Source organism: Lissotriton helveticus, chromosome 5_1 (assembly GCF_964261635.1).
Source record: "Lissotriton helveticus chromosome 5_1, aLisHel1.1, whole genome shotgun sequence".
Taxonomy (NCBI): domain Eukaryota; kingdom Metazoa; phylum Chordata; class Amphibia; order Caudata; family Salamandridae; genus Lissotriton; species Lissotriton helveticus.
Genome location: NC_136065.1, coordinates 829,064,583 through 829,077,672, shown reverse-complemented (window position 1 = coordinate 829,077,672; position 13,090 = coordinate 829,064,583). Strand labels below are relative to the sequence as shown.

The window sequence follows — 13,090 nt, the reverse complement described above, 5'->3', positions numbered from 1 at the left end:
TTGTTGAAAACCTATTTCACAGGGGTAAAAAGCATAGCCACAAAGGGTATAATTGGATAAAGCTTGATAGTGATTTGTGCGGCAATCATGTATTGGTTAACAGCATTTTTCCTTAACCTTTTAATGCAAATATTCTGCAAAACACATTGAAAAGGGGTTTCATAAACTATCTAACAAAAAACGTTTTGCAATACAAAACTATAATGCCACTGGCAACCTCTCTATTATCAACCCCACAAAATTATCATAGGTCATTACATAAATCACCGTAGACGTTCTGTGGCACTGGTATTGTTTCTGGACCTGAACGTACTCAGGATGGTCTATCGCTAATATCACTGGCTAGTTTGACGTAGTCATACCTTTAAAGATTGCTTCGTATCCTTCCACCACTATGAGGCCACAGAATAGCTCTAATGTTCTTTCATGGAAAACCTCAACCCCTAATTCATTCATTTGTTTAATTTGTTTGTGACTATAAAGAAGACACTGACAGGCTGAAATTTGTAATGCCCTTTTGCAGAAGTTCTTTGTTGTGACATATCGAAATACAACTTGGTGTCACTGTGATGTTCTGAACTTCCCGAGTGTGATTTGTGGCAGAGGCTTTTCCTGGTATTTTCCTACTTGTATTGTCTCAATCATTTCAATGTGAATTTCCAGGCCATCTTTCGATCAGCGGTACCAAGGGTTGTCATTATTTTTCCTATATTCTATTAAACATATATCCCATAACAAATATCCTATACCACATGATCTGTTCATTAGATGTGTAACTTTAGAACTACACTCTCTGAACTGATGCTCTGGCCATTCTTAAACTACCAGAGGTGCAAAGTAATAGCTCAACTATGATGACAAATGCCCAATCATCATGAATATCTGGATGTTGACTTAGACGGTTGTTGATGGATTCTCTTCCTATTCCTGGTCCATAACCCTGTGGCCTACCAGTTTAGGGACCCACCACTTCAGTTTTGGTGAAGAAATGAGGAGCAATTAAAACAGTCCTTCACAAGCTACCTTTGTTAGAGTAAATCTTCTTATATTGTTCCGAGAGATATAAGCAGCACGGACCTGGATTATCTTGGACCTTAACTAAACAGATAATCTATATGAGTAACTTAACGTACATCAAATTAGGTGTATGGGGACCTACCTGCTCTTTGAAGTAAAACACTAGGATCATGTGAACTCAACCTCACAAACCTCAGAGACCTCACAGCACTCTACTGGTGGTCAGTTGCTCCCACATTCAGTTTATAAACGGCTGCATGTTACTGTTGTGACGTCAATAATTTTAGATGACTAATTGTGAATTACGGATACGTTGACCTGGTAAAGCGTCAGGCCGAAACATGCTGACAACAATTGCTGTAGGGGTGTGGTGAATCTTAAGAAGTTCCTAACACCCCTCCTAGGTTGCTCTGGAAATTGGAGCAACTAGTTTTAATACTACCCTGTGCAATCCAATTAATGAAAGACATATCCTGGATTGGCACAGAGGCAGTTTTAATCTATTTACATCTGGTTCCCTACTTTCACCAGGACATAATTTATTCTGAGCTCCCTTTCCAATGAAAGTTTCTTTGTGTTAAGGTTGAGACCATCAGGTTAGTATAACCTTAACCTTGCAGGGTGGACTGGCCAATGATGAAGCATGCCACAGTTATATGGGTGAGGCCTCTTACGTCCATAAACAACACGTCTCCATACAGGGGAATAGTAGACAATCCAGGATTAGGAGATCAGTTTACAGGGATCTAAGGGTGTGAATCAGAGACTTGCCCTGCCTTAGTGTGTGATTCTGGTATTGGATTAGGAGACTGTGGGAAAGAGCTTTTTCTCCTACCTCTCTCGTTGTGATCTTACGACTGTGAGTAACTTCTGAACACTTCACAGCTGTGAATGGCCTGATACAGACATGTCCCAATGAAAGCCACTCTGAGGTATTTTTTACTTTGGTAACCTATATGAATGCTGTAGAATCATTCAGCCCGTATATTGCAAAACCCATGCATTTATTTGTATATTGTGTCACACAAAATATGCAGCTAAACTAAACTATGTATCCAACTTCCAGTAGTGCCAAAAAATAGTGATTTACACTAGATCTACATTGAACGATGGGCAAGTTGGCTACAGCTGCTGTGATCATTAGAGACAGTGCTGAATACTCAGCATCTCCCCGGCAAACACAACGTTAAGGTTGATGAAGATCTGTGGACCTTCCACATCCATCCAACTGGCTATGTCAGGACATGATCAGATAGATCTTCACACATAACTGATCACCCAAGAAATCAGTTGCTTGAGTGAAATTGATTACCACTCTTCGCTTTCATCATCATGTCACCATGAACTGGCTTGAGGAGGAGAACTCTTTCTGATGAGGGGAGGGGTGGTGATTTTGACCTGGTGACCCAAAATCTCAGGCCATATGTAGAGGATGGTCCTGCAGAATCCCCATTAGCCCGGTGGCTGTATCAGATTCTGTATCAAGAGTAACCCTCCATTATACCGAAATCATAATTGTATGAATCAAGTTATTTATAAAACAATTTGCTTAATTTGTGCTTCATCAACCAAAGGGAAATTTGTTTCAAGCAACCATTCTGTACATGCATATTGCTCTAATGCCTGATCTTTTTAAAATGAATAGACAAAATCTATTCCATCAAACCCCTACCTCTCATCCTTGCATGTGACTCACCCCATCTGGCCGTCAGAGGGGTATGTCAGCGATGGAAACGGAGTAGTTACCTTCAATTTGTGGTTCATTATAAAATGTAGGCACTGCCTATCTATCTGCCACTGCCCTGGCAACACCCACACCCAGGTACCTCTTGAGCACTTATCACATTAAAACATGATATGCTACTTTGTGAATCAGGATCCGGATTTTACATGTGCAGTTGCCATTGATTCTAGTTCAAATTACAATCACCTGTGGAAAGGATTTTAACTTTGCCTTCAGACAGTGTCACTGCCTGCATGACTTTTTGCTACCAATTCTTAAAAATAGAGGGGCTTCAACGTCACCCAGAGGAGTATTCACTCTCTCCCTTCATGCTCTTGGCTGGTTAGCATATCACTTATTCTCCTAAGGAGTGCTTCCATTGCAATGCATTTTTGCGATCGGAAAGAGCCTATTGAGCCGTTTCCAACCACAAAAATGCTTTTACAAATCTACAAAATACAAATTGGGATTCAGTAACACGTTACTGAATCACAATTTGTGTTTGCGATTTACTATTTGAAAGGTGCGTGTTTATGTATCCCTTACAAATACTGAATCTGAATGCGATGTATGAATGTTTTGTGACCGAATTACGGTTGGAAAATATTCATATTTTACTGCCTCCTTGAAGGAGGCAGTAACCCATTCACAAATGGATCCCTCCCCCTTTAAGAATAGCAAACAAATATTTTTAAGAGCAGGCAGTGGTCCCATGGACCGCTGCCTGCTCTTAAAAAAATTCAGTTTTCTTTTTAACTCAGTTAAAAAAAAAGATAAACTCAGTTTTGTTTTTAAACGCATCCAATTTTCCTTTGAGGAAAATGGGCTGCATTTAAACAAAAAAAAATTGATTATTAAAAAGCAGTCACAGACAGGGTGGTCTGCTGACCTTAGCAGGCCACCATCCTTTTGATGGCTGCATTTCCTAATGGGTCGCAAATTGCGATCTACCTCATTAATATGCATGATGTAGGTCTATTTGCGATCCACTGGGAATCTCTAATAAAACTCAAAAGAGACTCATATATTAAGAATACCAATTTACTAATTGCGATTCGGAGAGAATTGCAATTAGGAAGTAGGTATTCCTAATGATAGTACATCTGGCCTTTAGTTCTTTAGCTCATACGTGCATTGTATACAGAATGTAATCCATTTTGTTATTTAATTTCAGCAATAGGCTTTCTTTATTATTTTTGTTAGGACTTGAATGTGAATCATAAGCACCACCACAATTATCACAACTATTCTCACCACAACCGCCACCTCCATTACCACCACCATCATTACTATCACCACTGTTATCATCACTACCACCCCCATTATCATGTTCACTTCTATCTACATCATTATTAATGAAATAAGGTATATATTTACTTATAAAGTGCACTCAATATAAGTGTATCGTTATGCTGCACTTAGAACTCCGTGAAGGAAAGATTTCAATATTACAGAGAACAGGTAAACTATGTCATAGCATTAAAACGTCATTTCCTGAAGCGTAAGTGACTAGTCAGGGAAATTAATGGGAAGAAAAAGGTCAGTAAGGGGAAGGTAGGAGAGTAGAAATAATTAGAAGCAAAGAGAAGAATATGGGTGAAGATGGAAAATGAAAAACAGGAGGGGCTGAAAGGTAAAAGGGAAGCAGGATAAGATGATAGGGTGAAAGTGAATAGAAATGAAAGTCAAAAGAGGGTGAGTACAATGCTAAATTTGAGCCGGTGGTTGCAGGAGCGGACCACGGACACTCATTTTGGGGATCCAGCACCTATTTTCCCCAACAAACTTTGATTCAGAGTAAGAGAGATGAAAACACAAAGGGGAGGAAATGGAGCAAGAGAAAGAAAGAAAAACAGTGACAGAGGAAGAAAGCAGAGATGAACAGTAACTTGCAAGAGTGCGGTAAGGGGCAGGGAGTGTCTTGTGGACTCAAGATGTATGAGGTGAAATCAAGACTATAAAGCCTTACTGTTCAACTTTCCAACCTCCAATAGCACCCTCAGCAGGCATCCGAGCAAAGATGTATGCCCCAGCACTTATTCATTTGCAAATAAAGCACTGAGTAGATATGATGGTGGTACTCAACAATGGTGTAATTGCTGTTAGAGGGTATGCATTTCAAGGGGTGAGAAATACATAACAAAAGGGTGCATTTTGGGATAGGTAGGAGAGAAACAGCAATTACAGACAAACACAGGGGGAGGAGTGGTGACTAAGAAGGAACATAAAGTGTGAGCGGCTGAATTGTATGTGGAAGGTAGGTGAGGATGCAAAGGGAGGCAGTGAATAGAAATGCAAGGGGATGAACAGTGAGTATATAGGGAAAGAATTACTAGGTCAAAAGAGCCATTACACTCTCACATTTGTGTGAGTGCTGGATCTTGGTTGCAGATACTGGAAGGGAATGCTTCTTTACATTACCTCCTCATACCTCTGCCCTGTAACAGTCTACCTATTGAGCATCAGCTCCTCTCACCAGGTAGGCCACCAAGCTTAAAAAACATCATTTCCCATCCTCCCAATATGGCGACCAGCCTACTTCCTGTCATCGGACATAAAAAGCTAGAGCACCCACCTCAAATCCCGTCGTATTTTTATACATGGATGAGACACCAAACAGCAGATAAGAGCTATACGTTTGTTTTTGTCATATTAGGAATTTCACTGTGCCTTGTAAAATGTGGTTAATGCTGTGGACTTTCACTGCTTGTAAGAGGCCCTGCCAAGTGGGGCCAACGCTTGAAGTGTAAGCGATATCAATTGGTGCTTACCACACATGCTGTCTGTTTTTCCTCCACCCAATGATTGTGAAGCTGGCCAACAGAGTGCTGCGCTCGGTATGCTGGTTGGGAGAGTGGTGGGCTGGCTTTATCTTTCAAGTCATGCTTTCAGGGGAGCATGCTTTCTGACCGGCTCTTGAGTTTAGTTAGGAAGTGCACACTCATACTCCATTGAGGGTTTTTTGGAGAAATGCCCTTCGATGGTGAAAGTAGATTCCCTGATGCTAGGACTGGCAACAGAGTATGCTACCATTTCTGAGGATGCTACCCCTGCAGACCAGGTGGATAGAAAGGTGGTCCTCGTATTGAAGTGGTCTTTTGCGGTGTCAAACTTTGCAATGAGAGCAGCCACGTTAACTGGCTTTACTGAAGGACTCAGATGTCTCCTATGATTCCCTGAGTGCAACATCTTGTGCTGCTGGGGCAGCAACAGTGGTTCGCCGTCAACTGTGGATGAGACCTTTGAAAGCGGATGCTGCCCAAAAGACTCTACTCACGGAGATTCCCTTGTTGGGTCCACAGTTATTTGGTATCAGCTAGATATATTATTCCCACAAATTGGCTGAGGACAGAAAACTGCTGGCCACAGTGAATCAGGCCTCCAGAGGAAAGTAGTCAAGGTTTAGAAAGCCATTTGGCTAATCCTTTGAATTCCTGGAGGGGGTGGGCTGATGGGGGGTTGCTCTGTCCTTTTGAAGCAGGAGGCTTCGCCAGGGGACCTCTACCTCTGACAACGCCCAGGAGCCTGGATCAACAAATCAAAGTCAGGGCAATCAAAAATCCAACTATAAGGCATTCCAAGAGCTTCATGTAGAGGGAAGACTTAAGTTCTTTGTGGAAAGAGTGGGAATCTTCCATTCAGGACAATCGGGCCTTTCAAGTGATCTGGAACGGGTTCACAATAGACTTTCATTTCATTCCTCCAGAGTTTTTTTTGTTCAATGCAGCAGACAAGGTGAAAAGGGAAGCATTTCTCCTAGAGTACTGAAGCTTTTGCCAAAAAGGGCTATAGTGCAGGTCCTTTTTCACTAAAAAGGAGATATTCCATTTTGTTCTACTCAAAATGCCCTTAAGGGAGTACAGACCGATGCTGGATTTAAAGGTAAGGCAGTGGATGCCTTTATTCCCCATCTCAAATTCAAAATGCACTCCCTTCAGATGATAACGCCATTTGTCTCCAAGGGTGAGTATTTAACATGCCTAGGACTTCAAGGCACCAACCTGCATGTGCCAATACACTTATCTTCACAGAGGTTCCTAAGGTGCTGTGTGGGACAAAGTCACTACTAACTTCAGGTACTCCCTGTTGGCTAATCATCCTCACCTAGGGTTTTCACAAAACCTATGGCCGCTCTAGTAGGGGTTATTCATGAGTTGGGTATTCAGTTATTTCCATACTTTGATGAATGGCGTATGTGTTCTTTTTCTCAGAGTATGGAGGAGGGTGAAAGGGTTAATAGCTTCTGCGATAATGGTCCTTCTTTGGGCCAGGCTACATCTGTACTCATTAATGAATCATTTCTTGACATTTTGAAATCAAATTTCGGAATAGCAGAACATACAGTGGTGGGTGAGGTCAGTGAACTTGTGGAGGAACAACCAATTCATATTCCGCTCAACCATAGCTACAAAACAGATGCCAGTCTTCTGAGTTAGGGAACATTATTGACTCAAGATACAGCACAGGGTCAGTGCTCAGCACAGGAGAGTAGGGAAAAATGCAATTGGAAAGTGCTCAGGGGCTAAACCCTCATGCCCCAAATGTACACCCCAATAATTTGCACAAAAGAGAAGAACTGAGGACCTCGATGGTTGATTGACATAGTCTTATGCCCTCTTTTGACTTCCTGACAGGGCCTGTGGAATATTGTGTGGGGACAGGTTAAGTTTATTGGAACAAGAAGGGTAGGAGGGTGTGAACTATCAGCCAATTCCCAAGGAGACTTACACAAGTGATTGGCACTAGAACCCAAGCATGGACTTAGATACTAGTAACATAAGTGGAATGTGGCAAGCATATTCATAAGCTTTCCGATCCAGATTGGGACGAGTTCAAAGATCAATTTGACATTTTCCTCCTGCAGGAGGCATGGTGTTTGGAACCTGTGTATAGGTCGGGCTATTTAACCTTTTGTGTCTTTGCTTGCTAAATAGGGTCCAGCCACCCTTCCCATGGCCTAACCCCGTGGCTGAGATCTTCACTGCCTAGTGATATAGGCACTTTTGACGTGGCATCCCTTGAAATCCAGGTTATCTCTCTTATGTGTAAGGCAAGACCGCCAATCCATATCCATAACACCTACAAAAGAGCGATTAGAGGTGGCAGGGAAACACCAACTATGAAGCACTTTATGGTGCATAGGGGTTATTTTGAGTCCCATGATCTTATGATCATTGATGGGGATTTCAACACAACTTTTGAATGACTAGACATCTATAATGACTCTCCCACTGAGGCTGAGGATGCTGAATGGGGCATTTCCACCTTGGAGGTGCAATATGTAAAAAGATGTACGGACACCCCCTATTGATTGATGTCCGTATCCCTCTCAGATGATCTTCGGGCCTATAATGGTTGTACAAGATCAGACTCCCAGGCCCTGCATACATACAACCATCTGGGCCGGATGTACGACATTACAACGCATGCTTTTACATCGCATGCTTTTACAACGCGAGTTTTACAACGCATACCATTACAACGCATAGTGCTTCGAGGCGCTGGATAGTGAATTATTTAATTTACTATTCCAACTCCAGTCCCCGTGGATAGTAGGGAAGGTGTTGGATAGTAAACTAAATATATTCCCTATCCTAGAGCGCCCCCCAGCGCAATGCGTTGTAATGGTTTGCGTTGTAAAAGCTGCGATGTAAAAGCATTGCGTGGTAAAAGTTGCGTTGTAAGTGATGTTTCCCATCTGGGCCACACTAGCAGGATCAATTATGTTTTTGTCTCTCTGTGGAAGTGCGTTAAAAATATGATTGTGATCACAAGGAAGGACAGTGGTCATAACGCCCTACATTGCACAATGGGGGGCTTGATAAACCATTTACATATCCCTGTCCAGGAACATGAGACCTGCATACAATGTTTCAGGTAAGCCTGGGACACTGAAAATCATAAAAAAGGCTCCTGCTACTGTTACAGAAGCCATTGATAGGTTACATGACCTCGAATCTAGGAACCAAAACATCCTTGACATACATAGGGTTCTTTACAGTGAAGTCAGAGAGTATAGGAAGTCCCAATCAATTCCCTACCACAGCAACTCTTAGTTTAAAAAACATTTCAAGGTCACTAAAATTAAGTTGTTGCGTGCGTTAAAAAACTGGCAAAGGCAAGCTCATTAGGTACACGAGGACTGACAATAAAAAGGCACAGTTGCAGGCTTGTCGAGCCTGGGATGCCCAACTCTGGGATAGCACTCACAAAACAGCGAAGACAAAAGATGCAGAAAAATTCTGGGAACTAGTCGCCAATGGGGAGCGAAGTTGGCAATCTGTTATAAACAAGAGTAAACAGCCCCAGGGTCTGGTGGAAGCACTTTTCAGATCTTTCTGACACGGGAGAAGAGAAGGCCTCTCCAATTATTAACTTGTATGAAATGAGGTGCTGCACAACTGAATTGACCACAGACCTTGAGGTGACTAGGGGTGCTATTAGAAGTATCATGCCAGGCAAAGCAGCAGGTCCTGATGGGATACCTGGGGATATTTTCTTCGTTGACTTCAAGAGTTGGGCTTTATATTTTAAATGCTCAGGTGATGCTGAGATCCCCTCCAAATCCTAATGAGAGACAGCATGTCGGTATTCGCTCAGATCTTCTCACCCTCTGATGTTTTCTACCCACCTTTCCCTGAGGCTGTCTGTCTGCTGGTACTGCGTCCTTGCACCCTATTCTGCTTGACTGGCAGATTCTCCCTGTAACTCTCTGACTGCATCACTATGTGTGTGCCTGCCTACATATGCCTGCCACTCTTTCTGCCTGCCTGTGAAGGTGCACCTCTGACTTCCTGGCAACTACTACCTGACTTCATCATTTTGTGTGAACCTGCCCACATCTGCCGCTCACCTATGCTTATAAAACACGTTTTTATGCAGCCAGATGTTCAATAAGATAAAACAATTTACCCAAATAAATACAACAAGCGTTTGCAATATCTGGCCTTTTTCACAGTAGGATGGGCTATCTATCATCTGCACATATCTAAATGGGAACCTAACTGAGCGAGTGATATAGAGGTTAAAAAGATAAAAGAAATATGCGAAGAACCTTATGATAAACTGTTGTGGTTGTAACGCAGTGTTTTTTGTTTGCGCAACAAAACAAAGTGTCTGCTTGGTCCAGTGATTTCCTCTATTTCCTTACTTCTATTTAAATTTTCTTTACCTGATTATTATTGTGCAAGGGAGATAGTTAATATTTTTAAAAATACTATTCGCACCAATCATTGCGCTGAGAAGGATGAATAACTGAGTAATCTATGTCAGAGTTTGAATCTCTAATTTCCAGATTAGACAGATGTAATCCTCTAGTGCTTAACTCCAAGCACCATCTTGCTGGCTGGCTGTTGGATAATCGGTTTTATTTTTAGAGATAGTCTTTATGAGTGACTTAAGCCGTGTTGGTGTGCATTGATGTTTATGAGTGACTTAAGCCGTGTTGGTGTGCATTGATGTATCAGGTTTTCTTTAATGATTAGACTGGTCAGTTTGTTCAGTTGCGTCACATACACTTCAGAGAGCATACTGAATGGGGTTAGGCGTAAATCTGAAGGTAAAGAAGCATAGGGGAGAAAAATGCTAATTACATTGACAAATGGTCTATCAAGATCGCAGGACAAGATGATTCTATGTGAACTGCTGTCTTCCTTTTTTCATTTTTGGACAGAAGACAAATTGTTATTCTCCATGCTAATTGTACTACTAAATATTGACCCCTAGAATATTTACCTATTAAAATATTGCTGAGATAATATAAAGGGACAAAATAATGAGAGGTAAGTGCATTGAGGGACGTATAAGATGTAATACTCTTAATGCCACATCTACGTACCTTGAAAATATATATCACCAAGGTAATTATTTGTGGAGGTAGGTATAGAAAATCTATTAGGCTTCCTATTTGCTGGCTACATCAAACACGGTTGGTTTGCTCCCTATGGCGTTGCAAGATGCAGCATGCCTACTGCAAGGGAAGGAAAAGAAAACATGGCCACCACCTATCTCCAGTAATCGCACTACTGCTATAAAGGCATGGCTAAAAGACATTCCCATTGACAACACCAACACATCGAGCATTGCGGAGACCTATTGGCTTTGCCAAAGCTTGTTTCGAAAGAATGTATTAAAGGAGCCACTAATCGCATCCTATTGCTTTCTGTTAGCTCAGTGACGGGTCCCTGCAGATATGCTTCTTAAAATCTTAAATACAAGCAGATTAGTTTTCCTCTGAGTAGGACCAACGCCCACGCGCTCTCTGAAGCTGGCCCTTCATGTAGCTATGGAATATGAGAGACAGGCCCCTTCCCTCCCAAGTCACTGCTCAGTGACTCCCCACAGGCCGCCTGTGTTCTGGGGAACCAAGGGCAGTTACAGGATGTTGTTCTCCTCCCGCCTTCTACTGCCCCAGGAGAAAAGGCACATTGTGCGAGACTTGCCGAACCCTCTACAGCCCTTGGCTGTGATTGATGGCTGGCCCCTCACCCCTCTTTCGGGGTCAACAGAAACACATGGCTTCCCCGAGGCTTTTTGTTACTTTTCGTTTGATTCCCAGTTCGATTGTCCATGCACTTCGCCTTTTAGGTCCTATTTGCATGCGTCCATTCCCGCCAACTTATTCGGGTAAACATCACGATTGTAATATTTCTTCATTTGTGGTTGTAACCGGCAATCATTGCCTCTAGTTTAATGATTGTTAAATGTTAGCACTTCTGTTCCTCCGTAGCATTGCATTTAATCCATTGAATGCTAGTTATTTAATACAGTGCTCACAAAACATTGATCAATGATGTTGTTACTAAACCGTTTTATTTCAGCGACCTTAGTGAAACCCATGTGGCTAGAGTCAGTTCAGCTCACAACTTCTACTTTATAACTGTAATAGCCTCCACAGTCTTCTTTACGTTTCTATACTTATGTAGCCTCATGTATAGTAGCTTACTTTATTTAATAGGATAATATTACCTGGTTGCTAACATTATATTGAAATTTCAGTACAACACTGTAACATTCTTACACTTTAGAGAAAGCAATAAATAACAAGGATTTGCAATGCAATAGGTCTCGCATTTAAGCAAGTTTAAGCTATTGGCATTGTAAATGACAAGGTGTTTTATTTATATTTCAAAAACCGACATATAAATAAATGGCATTGTCATTTCCGCCAATAGCTCAAACTCGCGTAAATGTGAGTCCTGTTGCATTGCAATGCCAGTGGCGGCTGGTGACATTTGAAAGTGGTGAGGCGTAAATACTGCACTGTGGCGAGCGAGCGCAGCGAGTGAGGCCGAACCACCTATGGGGGGTTCGGGGGTTCTCCCACGAGAACATTTTGAAAAAAGTGGGCAAATGGTGCATTCTCAAGCACATTTGAGAAAGAGGTGGCTTGGCGAATACATCTCTGGGAGTAGCCAGACAAGTCTCTTTGCGCTTGCACAGATACATCTCTCTCCCTGCATTCATATAGGCACAGTCACCCTGAACTCATAGACCCATTACTCACCCTTCCCTGACACATCACGAAGCCAACATTCACCCATCCACATCACTCACTCTGGACTCACACAGGCACACTGATCAACCTGCACTCACACAGACATCACTCACCCTGGACTCACACAGGCACACTGCTCAACGTGCACTCACACAGACACCACTCACCCTGGACTCACACAGGCACACTGCTCATCCTGCACTCACACGGGCATCACTCACCCTGGACTCACACAGGCATCACTCACCGAGGCTAATTCTAAAATGTGGGAACTCATTTTAGAGATGTTTATAAATAGTCACAAATTAGCATTTCCGTTTTCCCCTATGGACTTTGTACAATTTCTGTGGAAAAATATGCCATGTGGCGGAGACTCAAAGCACTGGAATGTCAAATTTGCTGCCTTGTACTGTCAAGCCACCTGCTAGTCGAGTGGTGTTTCATTAAACTCATGTGTAAGTAAGAATACATTAGTATGCTTGAGATTAGGCTGCATTTCAATAAACTGATGAGATAATGCGGTGTCCCACAAAGCAAGTAAAAGATTCGTAATTGAGTGCTATGCTGCGACATGGATGGAGACACTTCACAAAATTATAAAAAACAAAAGCTTAATAAAACTTCGACACAGCAGTACTATAATTAAAACATATAATAATCATGTCGTACTTCCCTCTAGGGTTAAGGGCTGCTGTTGTAAATCTCCCACTAAAGAGAATCGGGGGGAGGGGGCAAAACGAATGAAAGAGTAATTTCCCCCCATTTCACATAGGATGCTACTACCTCTTCTCTCTCTGTATAAATAATCATTGCGTGTCACTGTTCACGCACCTTGAACACGTCCTTTCCCCACT

At 42.2% G+C, this 13,090-nt stretch overlaps 1 protein-coding gene across 1 annotated transcript in view; it reads right to left on the bottom strand.

The window, feature by feature from the left end:
• The window catches only part of LDB3 (LIM domain binding 3), a 432,694-nt gene that overhangs the window by 82,508 nt on the left and 337,096 nt on the right, over positions 1-13,090 (bottom strand). The window lies entirely within an intron of this gene.